The 15,876-nt window shown below is 34.1% G+C and overlaps 1 long non-coding RNA gene across 1 annotated transcript; it reads left to right on the top strand.

Annotated features, from left to right (window-relative positions):
* The first annotated feature begins 4,673 nt into the window (after positions 1–4,673).
* Positions 4,674–10,818, top strand: LOC148952885 (uncharacterized). The gene is made up of 2 exons (XR_016141613.1): positions 4,674–4,985; positions 10,659–10,818. It is a non-coding gene; the product is annotated as an uncharacterized LOC148952885 (long non-coding RNA).
* The last annotated feature ends 5,058 nt before the right edge of the window (positions 10,819–15,876 follow it).

Here is a 15,876-nt window from a genome sequence, read left to right as displayed (position 1 = left end):
TTAGCTGCATAATAAGAGGAATTTCTAAGGTATTCGATTCATTATTAGAATATTAGAACCTTCGGGAACGCAAGCTAGGTAAGATGAATATTGCAAAACATGCAGGGAACATACAAACTGCATTAGGAAAAAACTAAATTTTTTACTCTAGAAATATATTTTATTCGCATATTATAGTATTTTTATTCCAGATATTAAGATGATTTTACAATTATTATCATATGTTTTTTTAAAACTGAAAGTGAACTGAAATAATAATTAAAAACTATGAAAAAGAATCAAAGAATATATCTTATGATAAGTTGCAATAATGATTCATTACTAATTAGTATTTATTATCCAAGAATAGAACATTTGATTTTATTATAGTTTTGAAGATTAACTTTAGAATATTGACTAATTTTTTTATCTTCAAATTTTTTTCAACTGTGTTTCAGCACTGTTGATTCAATGTTCTCAAGCATTATAATTTTCTAATTCTTCATTTGTCTTCTTTTTTACCCAAAGCTGTCATGAGCTGAAAATTAACAACAGTAACGACCAAAAAAGAAACCGACAAAACAAATTTCGTTTTTATATCTAATTCAAAAGGAATGCCTAAGCTGAAATTCAAAGGGTCATTATTTTTCTTTTTATTGCTTACAGTTTGATTACAGTTTTATCGCTTACAGTTTCATTGGTAGTTGTGGTGGTGGGCCTTCCCTTGTACTTTTGATTTTATTTAAATGTATAACTATGTAATGCGTATTTTTTTAAATAATACGTATAAACTCCACAAAATAAAAACAAAATCAAAAGTACTATCAGTGTCGCCTCAACGTGGCGGGGAAGTGACAACAGGGTGATGTTACATATGAATTATTTACCAAGAAAATAATAATCATAGTAAGGGTTAATTTAAAATATAATCATTCTCTAACAAAAACTTCTTTTTTCTATACTATTGCCAAATGGGTTTTAACTAGTTAACAACTTTGTACTTTTATTTATATATGACACAACTCTGGCTAAGTACACTAAATCTCTTTATTATTGAATCGTCTGCCTAGTTTGTCCAAAGTACTTTAAAGGTAATATACAGTAGCAAAAATTTCTATAATCCATTGAAGATTATTTAGTTGTCGGTAAAAATGAAATGCTCGATTATTTAGTTGTCGGTAAAGTTTAGCCCATTTTCTCATATCACCCCAACAAAACCCAGGTAGCACTAGTGGGCCAAGGAAGGGTCTTTCCTGCTCTGTGCAAAAATTGTTTGCACGCATCAGATACTTTTTCAAACACAATAATAAAACCCAAGAACAGAGCTATAAGAGACCTCTTGGTCAGGTTGCAACAGACCCAAGCGCCATAAATATTTTCTAGGAAGCAGTTCTCACAGACATATTTCAAAAAAAAACAAATGAAATGCTGGATTATTTAGTTGTCGGTAAATTTTAGCCCATTTTCTCATATCACCCCAACAAAACCCAGGTAGCACTCGTGGGCCAAGTAAGGGTCTGTCCTGCTCTGTGCACAAATTGTTTGCACGCATCACATACTATTTCAAAGAATATAATAATACCCAATAACAGAGCAATAAGATACCTCTTGGTCAGGTTGCAACCAACCCAAGCGCCATAAATATTCTCTAGGATGCAGTTCTCCACTGACAGTTTGCAATAAACCACAAATGAAATGCTGGCTTATTTAGTTGTCGGTAAATTTTAGCCCATTTTCTCATATCACCCCAACAAAACCCAGGTAGCACTCGTGGGACAAGTAAGGGTCTTTCCTGCTCTGTGCAAAAATTGTTTGGACGCATCACATACTTTTTCAAACAAAATAATAATACCCAATAAGAGAGCAATAAGATACCTCTTGGTCAGGTTGCAACCGACCCAAGCGCCATAAATATTCTCTAGGACGCAGTTCTCCACTAACAGTTTCAAAAAAACAACAAAGTAAATCATGTATTATTGAGTTGTCGGTAAATTTTAGCCCATTTTCTCATATCACACCAACAAAACCCAGGTAGCACTAGTGGGCCAAGTAAGGGTCTTTCCTGCTCTGTGCAAAAATTGTTTGCACGCATCACATAATATTTCAAACAAAATAAAAAGACACAAGAACAGAGCAAAAAGATACCTCTTGGTCAGGTTGCAACCGACCCAAGCAACATAACTTTGTTCTTGGACGCAGTTCTCCCTGACAGTTTGCAAAAAAACACAACTGAAATGCTCGATTATTTAGTTTTCAGTAAATTTTAGCTCATTTTCTCACATCATCCCAACAAAACCCAGGTAGCACGAGTGGGCCAAGGAAGGGTCTTTCCTGCTCTCTGCAAAAATTGTTTGCACGCATCACATACTTTTTCAAACACAATAATCAAACCCAAGAACAGAGCAATAAGATACCTCTTGGTACGGTTGCAACCGACCCAAGCGCCATAAATAGTCTCTAGGATGCAGTTCTCCACTGACAGTTTGCAAAAAACCACAAATGAAATGCTGGATTATTTTGTTGTCGGTAAATTTTAGCCCATGTTCTCATATCACCCCAACAAAACCCAGGTAGCACTAGTGGGCCAAGGAAGGGTCTTTACTGCTCTGTGCAATAATTGTTTGCACGCATCACATACTTTTTCAAACACAATAATAATACCCAAAAACAGAGCAATAAGATACCTCTTGGTCAGGTTGCAACCGACCCAAGCGCCATAAATTTTCTCTAGGAGGCAGTTGTCCACTGACAGTTTGAAAAAAACCACAAATGAAATGCTGGATTATTTAGTTGTCGGTAAATTTTAGCCCATTTTCTCATATCACCCCAACAAAACCCAGGTAGCACTAGTGGGCCAAGTAAGTGTCTTTCCTTCTCTGTGCAAAAATTGTTTGCACGCATAACATACTTTTTCAATCACAACAATAATACCCAAGACGAGAGCAATATGATACATCATGGTCAGGTAGCAACCAACCCAAGCGCCAGAAATCGTCTATAGGACACAGTTCTCCACTGACAGTTTGCAAAAAACAACAAATGAAAGGCTGGATTATTTAGTTGTCGGTAAATTTTAGCCCATTTTCTCATATCACCCCAACAAAACCCAGGTAGCACTAGTGGGCCAAGAAAGGGTCTTTCCAGCTCTGTGCAAAAATTGTTTGCACTCATCACATACTTTTTCAAACACAAAAATAATACACAATAACAGAGAAATAAGATACCTCTTGGTCAGGTTGCACCCGACCCAAGCGCCATAAATATTCTCTAGGACGCAGTTCTCACTGACAGTTTGCAAAAAACCACAAATGAAATGCTGGATTATTTAGTTGTCGTTAAATTTCAGCCCATTTTCTCATATCACCCCAACAAAACCCAGGTAGCACTAGTGGGCCAAGGAAGGGTCTTTCCTGCTCTGTGCAAACATTGTTTGCACGCATCACATACTTATTCAACCACAAGAATCATACCCAAGCACAGATCAATTAGATACCTCTTGGTCAAGTTGCAACCGACCCAAGCGCCATAAATATTCTCTAGGACGCAGTTCTCCACTGACAGTTTGCAAAAAACCACAAATGAAATGATGGATTATTTAGTTTTCGGTAAATTGTACCCCATTTTCTCATATCCCCCCAACAAAACCCAGGTAGCACTAGTGTGCCAAGAAAGGGTCTTTCCTGCTCTGTGCACAAATTGTTTGCATGCATCACATACTATTTCAAACAAAATAATAATCCCCAAGAACAGAGCAAAAAGATACCTCTTGGGCAGGTTGCAACCGACCCAAGCACCATAAATATTTTCTAGGACGCAGTTCTCACTGACAGTTTGCAAAAAACCACAAATGAAAAGATGGATGATTTAGTTGTCGGTAAATTTTAGCCCATTTTCTCATATCACCCCAACAAAACACAGGTAGCACAAGTGGGCCAAGGAAGGGTCTTTCCTGCTCTGTGCAAAAATTGTTTGCAAGCATCACATACTTTTTCAAACACAATAATAATACCCAAGAACAGATCAATCAGAGACCTCTTGGTCAGGTTGCAACCAACCCAAGCGCCATAAATATTCTCGAGTATTCAGTTCTCTACTGAAATTTTGCAAAAAACCACAAATGAAATTCTGGATTATTTAGTCGTGGTTAAATTTTATCACATTTTATCTTATACCACCAAAAAATAAATGGTAGATAGAGAGGGCCAAGCAATGGTCTTTAATGCTCTGTGCAAAAATTGTTTGCACTCATCACATACTTATTCAAACACAATAATAATACCCAAGAAGAGATCAATAAGATACCTCTTGGTCAGGTTGCAACCGACCCAAGCGCCATAAATATTCTCTAGGAAGCAGTTCTCCACTGACAGTTTGCAAAAAACAACAAAGGAAATGCTGGATTATTTAGTTGTCGGTAAATTTTAGCCCATTTTCTCATATCACCCCACAAAAACCCAGGTAGCTCTAGTGGGCCAAGACAGGGTCTTTCCTGCTCTGTGCAAAAATTGTTTGCACGAATCACATACTTTTTCAAACTAAATAATAATACCCAAAAACAGAGCAATAAGATAACTCTTGGTCAGGTTGCAACCGACCCAAGAGCCATAAATATGATCTCGGACGCAGTTCTCACTGACAGTTTGCAAAAAACCACAAATGAAATGCGGGATTATTTAGTTGTCGGTAAATTTTAGCCCATTTTGTCATATCACCCCAACAAAACCCAGGTAGCACTAGTGGTAGCTCGATTCTTAGGTAGCGCGTAATGCCCAATAGTATTATTTTATCGTATCAAAAAATTATAAGGAAACTGACCTAATTCATTTTCATGAACTTGCTGCTGTTCGAGAAAGGGAAGAGCAACTAGCTGCTTTGCATTGAAAGATGTCAAATTTGAAGTAAAATTCGAAACAAAATTTGGCTTTTCAGGAGTGTCAAAATGTTGAGGTTTGGCCAAGAAATGGCCTTTCAAATGAAGTTTCAAAAGTATTCTACTTTCGATAAGGGCAAGTCCACCTTTTTATACTTTAAAACAGCTTTGTCACGAAGTTGATTATATCGAGCCCAATTTTGTTTGGCATCGATGGCATATGAACCGTCTTCTGAGCTTATAGGATCACTGTTTCCATTTGGTCACCCTTGGGGACGAAATTAAAGAAACAAAGTAACATGTATTCGAGATCTTTCTTGTGGTAAAAATGTAAAATTCCGTATTATGGTGTATAGGGACTTGAAACTTATAAAGTAGGGTTATCAAATATGATGAATATGATGGTGTATTTGTCCCCGGTAGTTCCCTTTGCAGTGAGTGATTTTTGAATAATATTATTTTTTTTTTTGCTTCACGGAAGAGTTTTGTATATAGTTTTTGTAAGTTTTATAATTAGTTAGGTCAATAACGCTACTGGTTTTGCAAGCTAACTTATATAGGTTATTTTTACATTATGAAGAGATTATCAGGCTATTGGACATCCAGGGGTGTATATAGGTAGTTTTTCATTTTGATTTACAGACTGGAAAGGTTGAACTGATAAGATCACTCAGTCCCTGTGTAAAACAATTTGTGGCTGAATTAACATCCTGACAATCCAAAACCTTTGACCAGTCAAATTATTTCAAACGATCCGTGAACCGGTTCTTATTCACAATATTATAGATCCTTTTAGACGTAGGGATATTAGTTCTAGGGTGTGTAATAGGTGGGTGGACGGGTAGGGAGGGATGGATTAGAAAGTGGTCTGACAGGTCAGAGAGTATTATTTTGGAGGACGGGTAGTTTCCCAAGGAAGTGGCTACAAAAATGTTATCAATTACATTAGTGTAAACCTCATAGTATCAACTCTAGTAGGAAAAAGGATTGTCGGAAGATGACCACTTGAGGTAAATGTTTCAAAGAAGATATCACAATCATTATTACTGCTAACATTTAGTAAATTACAATTGAAGTCCCCAAAAACTATTGCCTTCTTTTGTGGTAAATTAATAAAACTATAAAAGTCATAAAAAAGATTACAAAAGAAATGTGTCTGAAATGAGGTTTGTTTATAAAACAATGAAAAAATAAAAGAATTGTCGTCAACACTCATATCAACAATTATTGACTAAATGCATCTATTATTTATAGGTTGCGAGAATAAGGATTCACAGTGTAATAGCCTTGTGAATGTAAAGAGAAATGCCAAAAGAGGACTTTGTTAATTTTGTTTCAATATGAATAGCTTGAAAGCCAGGGAGGGACAATTCATTAGTATCATCAATTTCTGAAAGCCACATGTCCGTTATTCCAATTACGTCGAAAGGGCAGTAAACGTTAATTAAAATTAAATCTTTAAAATTAGTCCACTTATCTCTTATGCTTTTGATGTTAAAGCAGATTATATTAAGTTTTGTCTCTTACATTAGCTTTGGTTTTACATTTTTTACAAAATCTAGTGTCGAGATATTGACAGTTAAAACGGCTTAAGGGGCTATCAGGGCTAGCTCAGGGGTTGTTGCGCAAATTATTTTGGTCATCGTAATAGTTAAAACAACATTATTGCACAGTGATAATTTTGTGAGAAACGTAAAATCTTGCATAGTATACATTTAAATATCCATTGTGGTCAAAGTTTCATCATTTGCTTGATTTGAACACTGAAATTCTTCTTCAGCCGACGAATTATCATTGGTGGTAATTTTGGACTGGGATGGAAAGTTTGCCGTTTTTTTCTTAGATTTATTGCCTTTGACTAGGGCAATGGCGTCGATTTGATTATCAGTTTATTAAACACGCTTAACTATCTTTTATGTGGAAACTATGTACTTTTTTATTGAATATAGTTTAGCTATATCTGTTTTCAATATGTCATCACCTAGGAGTTTGGTGATAGCTTTCTTCTTGAGAATATTTTTGGTTTCTCCTGGTTCATTACAAACCTCAATTAAGTGACTGACTGTGAGATAAGTTGCAAATCTTTGCCATTCTTGGCAAAGACCTAGGATTGGCTGGAAGAATTAATTTACAACCCCGTACCCCATCTCGCAGTCACCCGTCTAGCGGAGCGGGCTGGGAGAAAGAGTCTTTTTTTAAATCAGTTCTTATACAGTGTGAAGTGAATACAATAAGACCTTTTTTTATACTATGTACTCTTTTAACTTTTCAGCCTAGGTTGAGTCTAAAGAGGTAGTTAGAAATCTTATCGGTAAACCTTGGCTTTTAAAAGTGGCCCTGGACCATCCGATCACGCTAGTATGAACGGAACCGTTGGAGTAACCACGGAAATCCCACTATTTTGGCCGACGAGGGATCTCCCCCTCCAGTAAGTGGCATAGCAACCCCTTTGCGCCACTTTTGCCTTTAAAAGTGGTGAACCCCTTATGTTAATCCTCCAATACGACGGGACAACTTTTTCCTAAGTCCTAAATATAGAAAATCCTTCACAGCTCAATGAGTTGATGTCATCTTAACTTTCTACTATCAATTCTAAGGGAAAAAACCATGTACGTCTTATTTTTGTTTGTTTTCAGGCTTAGTCCTATCTTTGTTCGTTTTTTACCATGTCAGGATTATATTTTAATAAGTAATAGATTCTAAGGAGCTTCCTTTAAGCATTATTTATCCAGTTCTTTTCTTCATAATTAACTACAGCAATGAAACAATAGATCCCGCGATGCTTTCAAAAGCGTGTGTCCACTTAATGAACTTTTTGTAATAAGCAGATTCAATTAATGTTGCCACATTAAGAGTTATTTGTTAACATTTAAAAATGCGTATGTTTTATCTTCTATAAAATTTGACTATAATAAATACATATCAACTTTGTAATATTGCTGTTTCTTCACTCCAATTTCTTTACTGTTTAAGTTCCACTGTTTTATTACTCTTTAAGCTTCAATTTCTTTGTAAATGAATGGATTATAACGTACCAAGAGGTAGTTGTAATGCTAGTAATACTTTTCCTTTATCTGTGCTATAAAACATAGTAAATAAAGCGAGACACTCAACCCACTTTGATTAGATTTAAATAATGTTGATGAATGCATCTACGGGCATAGGCAAAATGCCTTTTTTTAGATTCACGAATTTTTCTATTGATTATATAGCAATTCAATAAGAGCCATCTATTTTGTCAACTGTTATCGTCCTCCAAAGAGTCAAAAAGCAATATAGTATATGTTTTTTGTAGTAGGTCAACAGTAAGTGGCTTATTGACGTCAAACAATACAACCTAAATGTATTGTAAGGTATATTCAATTATGGTTAACATTTGCAGCAATTATAATTTTGAAGTCGCACTGTCCCCAAAACAAAGTTAATATTAACTTTGGGACTCTTATAAATACGAGTTTTTCTTTGCCAAATATATCCGAAAGGTCAAGAACTCATTCAGATTCTATGCTAGCTGTAAGGATACTTATTCAAGTTAATGCTCTCTAAATTGTTCACATAATTACCCTAGTTCTAAAAGTTGTTTGTCAAACAAGTACAATACATGGCCATATTCAAAGATTAAATTTATAGTTTGTGCTTATTTTTATTCTATGAAATGTCCATTCTTTTTTGTGTAAATTAAATTAAAAAAAAGTTTTTTCAATTGAAAATTAGGACCAGGATTAAAACTAAAATAGAAAAGGATTTATTCCATGAATAAGGGGGGTGAAACTTTGCTCTTTACCTTGCTCCTCGATGCTTCGCTATTTATGATAGTTATTTTTGGTCCTTTTAAAAGAGCTTTTTATCCTAATTACACACGCTTTGGGTTCCTAGCCGAGGGGATTGGTGCGCTATATTTAGGATCCCTTGTCCGAAAGGGTGAGGGTTCGAATCCTAGTGTATTCAATTATTTGGTTTGGGACGGGGTTTAGTGTGGCGTGATTCAGTAAGCTCAGTCAGAGTTGACCAAGCTCCAAATGGGTACCTGGAGAAATCTGGGGAAGGTAAACGAAAGACTAGGGTGGCTGGCTTTCATCCCCCCTTGCACTTTCTGGCTGAAAGGCCTTGAGACGGAGATCAGCACCGCCGGGATGGACCTTAAGGATCTAGTGCCGCATCCTTTATCTTAATTTACGTTACCCTTTGGGTCTCAGGAGTCGCTCTTAAAAAGTTGGGACAAATAGTCAAACTCACTTATATATGAAATAATTTCCCGTTGTTTTCAGTTTAGGGCTGCTCCTTACTTTTTTTTATTGAGTTTCTGATCATTTTTCAAATAATGCCGTTAAATCTGGTTTTCTCTTCATTAAAATTTCACTTCATTCCCGGTAAACTTTTTCTTTAAATGTTGTCTCATTTAAACTACCACCCCCCCCCCCCCCCGTAAAATTCTCTCCAGACAATTATATCCTTTCTGAAAATCCCCCCTTAAAATATTTTTGGACGATTCCCCTTGAAAAATTGTCCTAATAATGCTTTCATTTGAAAGACTTAATTTACTTAAAAATACTTTGTTTGGTGAAGCTTTAAGCAGGGATTCTAACCTTGAGAATGTTATAAAAACCCAAAGCGAACAGTAGAAACAATTATAATACATCCAAGAAAGCTGCCTAAGACCCAAGGAACCTCCCAAGGAAACCACTGATTAGACCTAAGATGGAACCGGGGAGGACAAAAAGCTTTAAGTTTGATGTACTTCGTACTTTAAGATTAGATCAGATATAGCCCTTTGGTTCAGACATAGTCATCCACACTTTTATAATGTTAAACATTAAGGAATACATTTTTTTGGCATGAAAATGTGAAACAGAGGCAATGAGATTAAACACAATTTTACAACAGAGAGAAGCGGCTACAAAACGGTTATTGAGTTACTCTAACTTTCCCTGTCAATGGCACAAGACCTCAGTGCACTTTTGCGTTATCCCCCTCAATGAAATCCGTATAATATTATGGAAACATATGACGCAGTATTAAAACATTTTTGATTTAGGAACTTCGATAGAAGGATAGAAATAAATAGCGATAAGAAAAAAATGTTTTATTTTTCTCATTCGTTAGAGTATTTAATTTTTTTATGACATTATACCATCTCAGAATGCAACAGTTCTTGCTGCTTCTCCTAGATTTTACTTTCTTAAATTTCAAATTAGTTTTATTTTACGTTAAAAAGAAATAAAATGATAATCTGGATTATGAGAATTTCTGTCTATACGCCGCCCTTATGCCAAAATACATCTTAGTATAAAAAAAAAAAAAAAACAGAACCCTTTTAGATCTATGGGTTACTTCAGAAACATTCTGCAAAATAAAATGTATATTTTGGGGAGAGAGGGTTTTGGTTTCCATTAAAGCTCCCGTCTTTGCCTAAGTAAAAGTATATGAAAACATCAGTAGTTAATTTTTTGGAGATAGTTATAGATTCGTTTCTTGGTCTAAAGAGCAATAGAAAATTTGAGAATAATTATGATTACAAATGTTCTGGTAATTGATTCTCCTTCAAAACGAACCACAAATTTTATTGTTTAAAACATACGAATAACAAAAAGTCCTATTGGAAAAAACAAACTACCATAATTAGGTTAGAGGTTTGTAACCATGACCCTTTTCATTTACTAGACAATCCCTGTTCATTTATGTTTTGATGACCGTCGTTTATTTCATTCAAAAATCCACTCCGTTATATTGCATTCAGACTTTTACCTTATGCTATATTTAGTTTCTTATACTATTGAATCGATTAATTAATTAATAACAATATTTTCAGGACATAGGGATTCAGAAAGATCCTAGAAGAATACTGGAAAGAATGAATGAAGAACGAAATAATGCATAATAATGGATGAAGGTTTTGAATGATTGTAGTGAAATTTTATAAGTTGCACATTTTTTTAATAATGTCCTTTGCTTAGCAAAGAACTTTAAAGAAGCTGTGGCGTTTTTTTTGCCTTTTTATTTTGTGTAAATATATATTTTATTTTTTACTTATTAGGTTAAAGATGAACTTTCAAAACGGACAATCAAATTAGGTAATTATAGGTTAAAAATAAATATATGTTTCATCTTAATAAAAGTAAATTCGTTCAGTGAAATAGGTTGGTTTCATGCTTTGTAAAAGATGCCATCTATAAGGGTTATTTTTCAAATATAAATACTTTTTTTGAACACATTCAGATTAGGACTCATAGGTTGAAAAAAATCAATTTAGTCCATATTTTTGCGTTTTAATTCTTGTCACATTGTGGGAATTAAAAAGAAAATATATTTTTGTATATCCCCAGTATTTAATAAAATTTACATCTTACAAAAAATTTGTTGCATTCACAAGAAATATCCTTTTTATAAGGTAATGACGTTGGATGCCAAATTAAATGTTCGAAAATAGGTGTTCCAAAAAAAAACAGAATATTTTTTTTTTGTCACGTACTTAATTTCTCTTAATATTATTCCTTTAAATTAAAAATACATAGTTGTGGCTAATTAGGCAAAGCAGACACAAATTTTATCGTAATATTACTACTTCAATCGATATTTTCCGACTTACAAATATTCTCCGCACAATTTTTCTATATTTTTGTATTAAATAAATAAATTATTTATGAAGAAAATGAACAAGCAAGGACATGCTCTTTGGATGAAATTAACTTTAGAAACTAGTTGATAACAGCAACAATAAGCTATAAATCAGCTAAAACAGTATAATGATTTGAACCTACTGTTTTTATCTTATAAAATACCAAATTGCTAAAGATATCTTTAAAACAGCTGTGGCAAAGGATAAGCGAGGTTTTAGCTTCACAATTAAAATTTATAAATGACTCGTTTTTATTTTTATAAATGATTTTTCCATTTTATTAACTCTCAGAATAACAGAGCAAAACTTCTTTAACGAAGCTAGTACAAGAACTTCAACAATTGAAAACCATCTAAGATATTAAATGCCAAAAATGTGTTGAGAAGATTATAGTTGTAACGTTGAGAATTTGAGAATAATTACGATTACAAATGTTCTGATAATTGATTCTCCTCCAAACAAACCACGAATTTTATTGTTTAAAACCGATATGAATAACTAAAAGTCTTAATGGAAAACAAACTAGCATAAAAAACTTAGAGGTTTGTAACTATGACCCTTTTCATTTGCAGGACAATTCCGGTTCATTTATGTTTTGATAACCGTTGTTTATTTCATTCAAAAATCCACTTCGTTATATTCTATTCAGACTTTTACCTTATATTATATTTAGGTTTTTTTTTTACTTTATTGTAAAAAAAAATGACAAATATTTTGGTTGTAAAGAAGCTTATTACTTCCACTTAAAAAACTCAGTTTTCCCCTTTTATATAATTTAATTATTTGAAAAAAACTACGTTTTCTAAAGAGTTAAAGAAGCTGAGTTACAAGGTTGAACCTTAAAACGTACCGGTATTTGGAGGCACAGTTGGGGGGCTGCCGCCCCCCCAAACCCTCCGCTTTTGCAGCCTTTAAATAAAAAAAATTTTTTTAAACTGAAAATAAGGAGCGACATTAAATCTTAAAACGAAAAGAAATTATTCCGTATATGAAAGGGGTGTGCCTCCTCAACGCCTCGCTCTTTACGCTAAGGTTTGACGTTCTCACAACTCTTTTTTTTAAACAATAAAAACTTTAGCGTAAAGAGCGAGGCGTTGAGGAGGGCACAGCCCCTTTCATATACGGAATAATTTCTGTTCGTCAACAAATGAAACAAATGTCTTTTCAACAAATGAAAAGACAACTTTTTTCAACTGAAAGTAAAGAGCAAGGTTTAAACTTAAAATGATCAGAAGTTTTGCCGTTACAGTCGCATTCTCAATCCTCGCTCTTTACTCTAATTAAATAAAAAAACAAGTTTTTCAAACTGAAAGTAAGGAGCGACATTAAAACTTAAAACGAACAGAAATTAGTCCGTATATGACAGGGGCTGTGCCCTCCTCAACGCCTCACTCTTCACTCTAAAGTTTGACTTTATCAAAACTTTTTTTTTTAAACAATAAAATATTTAGCGTAAAGAGCGAGGCGTTGAGGAGGGGACAACCCCGTTCATATACGGAATAATTTCTGTTCGTTTTAAGTTTTAATGTCGCTCCTTACTTTCAGTTTAAAAAACTTGTTTTTTTTATTTAATTTCTGATCGTTTTTTAGTTAATGCAGCTTTTATTTTTGCTCGCCGGCATTGAATAAGTAAGCAAAATTTGCATAAAAAATGTACTTTTCTTTTGCTAAATGGCTCTCTAAATTTGGTTCTGACGTAATTTACAAATTAATTTACGTAACGAACTTCTATATTGGTATATTTTTCTTCTGGCAAAAAATACACAGTTGCAGATTTTTGCAGATATGAGCTTGAAACCTATGTTATAGGGTTTTCTGATACGCTGAATCTGACGGTGTGATTTTCATTAATTTTTTTTCACTTTTAGGGGATGTTTCCCCCTCTTTAAAAAATCAGGTAAATTTTCTCAGGCTCGTAGCCTTTGATGAGTAATACTAAACTTAATAAAATTCATATATTTAGAATCAGAATTATAAGCCCATTCTTTTGATAAATTTATTGACATAAAATTTCCGTTTTTAAAAGTTTGGATTACTATTGAGCCGTATCGATTTTTTTGTTTTTATTGTTTTTTTTTTTATTACGTATATTATGGGGTTCTCCCCGTAGTCAATAACACGCTCTTTACGTTAAAATTTAAAAAATTTTTAATTAACAAACCCCTGAATCACAAAGGCCGTTTAATTAGAATATATAGCCCCTCCTCCAGCCCCCCCCACCAGAAAAAAATTCTTCCTGAAAATGTCTGTATACTTCCCAATAACCAATACAATATGTAAGCAATGGGCAAAGTTCATAACTTGCAGCCCTTACCCTGGGAACTGTGGGGGATTAAGTCATCCTAAAAGACATATTTATTAGATTTTCGACTATGCTGAACAAAATGGCTATCTCAAAATTTTAATTGGGTGACTTTGAGAAAAAATGAGCGTGGGAGGGGGCCTAGCTGCCCTCCCATTTTTTTTGGTCACTTAAAAAGGGGACTAGAACTTTTAATTTCCATTCCAATGAGCCCTCTTACGATATTCTAGGACCACTGGGTCAATACGATTACCCCTGGGAAAAAAACCCAAATAAACACGCACCCGTGATCTTTCTTCTGGCAAAAAATGCAAAATTCCACATTTTTGTAGATAGGAGCTTGAAACCTCTACAGTAGGGTTTTCTGATACGCTAAATATGATAGTGTGAATTTCATTAAGGTTCAATTACTTTTAGGGGGTCTTTCCCCCTTTTTTCGAAAACCAGCCAAATTTTCTCAGGCGCGTAACTTTTGATGAGTAATATTAAACTTGATGAAACTTATATATTTGAAATCAGAATTAAAATCTGATTCTTTTGATGTATCTATTGGTGCCAAATTCCGTTTTTTAGAGTTTCGGTTACCATTGAGCCGGGTCGCTCCTTACTTACAGTTCGTTACCACGAACAGTTTGAAAAGCAAGTTATGTAAAAATACTTCAAATTCAACAGCTCTTGTGTTCTATGACTCATTCCTAAAGGAACGAGTCATAGAACGATAACAAAAACTGACTAGCTTAAAGAGCAAGGGTTGAGAAAGGAGCCGCTCCACTCATATTTAAAATGGCTCTTGTTTCTCTTAAGCTTAAAACTTGGTTTCATAAATGGAATTTCTGATTGTTTTTCAAATTTTGACAAGAAATCCTTTCCTGCTTTCTGTGTAAAATTTGCCACAGAAATTTCCCTGAATTTTACCATGAAAAATTATTCCCCCGGAAGGGCTTTATACCACTCAAGGACCCCCTTCCCACCAAAAAATACCACTTCCCATTATAATTTTTTTCCTATTCTGCAATGAGAAATACTATATGTGAACGGTGGGCAAACTGCGTAACTTGTAGTTCCTTCTTCTTGGACTATAAGGGATCATTTCCTCCCCAAAGATAAATTATTGGACCTTTCTACTGTTTAAAACAAATTAATAATGCCAAATTTTGATATGTCATTATATGGGTAAAAAGAGGCGTGGAACAATTGCTAGCGACCCTCCAATCTTTGGTTATTCTCAAAGGTCAGTAATATTTGTGATTCACGATCAAATAAGCCCTCTTCTAATCTTCTAGGTTTGGTTTGCTACAATTGGGCATGGGGAACGAAACATATAAAACCGTATCTCTTCAAGGAAAAAGTACAAAATTCAAGATTTTAGATAGAAAATAGGAGTTAAAACTTCTACACTTAGGCTCTCTAATCAGAAAATAATAAAATGAAAAATAAAGTCAAAACAGGTGAGAAAACAAGGATTTTGTCAGCCAGTGGCAAACCATGATGACGAAGAAACAAGCAAATATTTCTACAAGGACCTCCCTCAAGCTGTCCTCAGTGCTAAACAAAAAAGAAAGAAGAAAGAAAACAACGAAAATTTAACCTTTCGAAGTTTACCCGACACCGACAACACAGACACTCAAAGTGTCTATGGATTTGACAGTGGAAGAAGACACAACCATGTATTTTATAAAATAATCTCTTATTTAAAATAAAGTATTTATCGATTCAACGTTTCTTGTAATTTGTTTTCTATATGAATGAATACTAGATAGGAATGACACAAAAGGCTAAGTAGAAACAGAGTTGAAGGTATAGAGTGAAAGGATATAAGGATAAAACAATAGCTCCAGAGGGAGCTATTTAGAGGGTTAGAATCACCCTTTTCCAGTGAACATGGCCATTTAAATCCGTTTTAACAAGAGTCCCTCTTGATATGAAACCAGTGATAAACAAAATTTCTTATTTGAACGAAAACCATCAAAAATTTTTAACTAAATGTTTTATACAATCTCCTTCCAAAAAATATAATTTATACATAAAGGAAACAAATATATTTACAAATAAAATGTCTACTTTTATTTTTGTACATTCTACACCTTAGAAGTAGGTATTTATAAATCC

The sequence above is a fragment of the Artemia sp. Qi Xiang Cuo genome, chromosome 4, assembly GCF_049724085.1.
Source record: "Artemia sp. Qi Xiang Cuo chromosome 4, ASM4972408v1, whole genome shotgun sequence".
Taxonomy (NCBI): Eukaryota; Metazoa; Arthropoda; class Branchiopoda; order Anostraca; family Artemiidae; genus Artemia; species Artemia sp. Qi Xiang Cuo.
The sequence above is the reverse complement of the archived record's forward strand: the minus strand, read 5'-3'. Positions and strand labels throughout refer to the sequence as shown.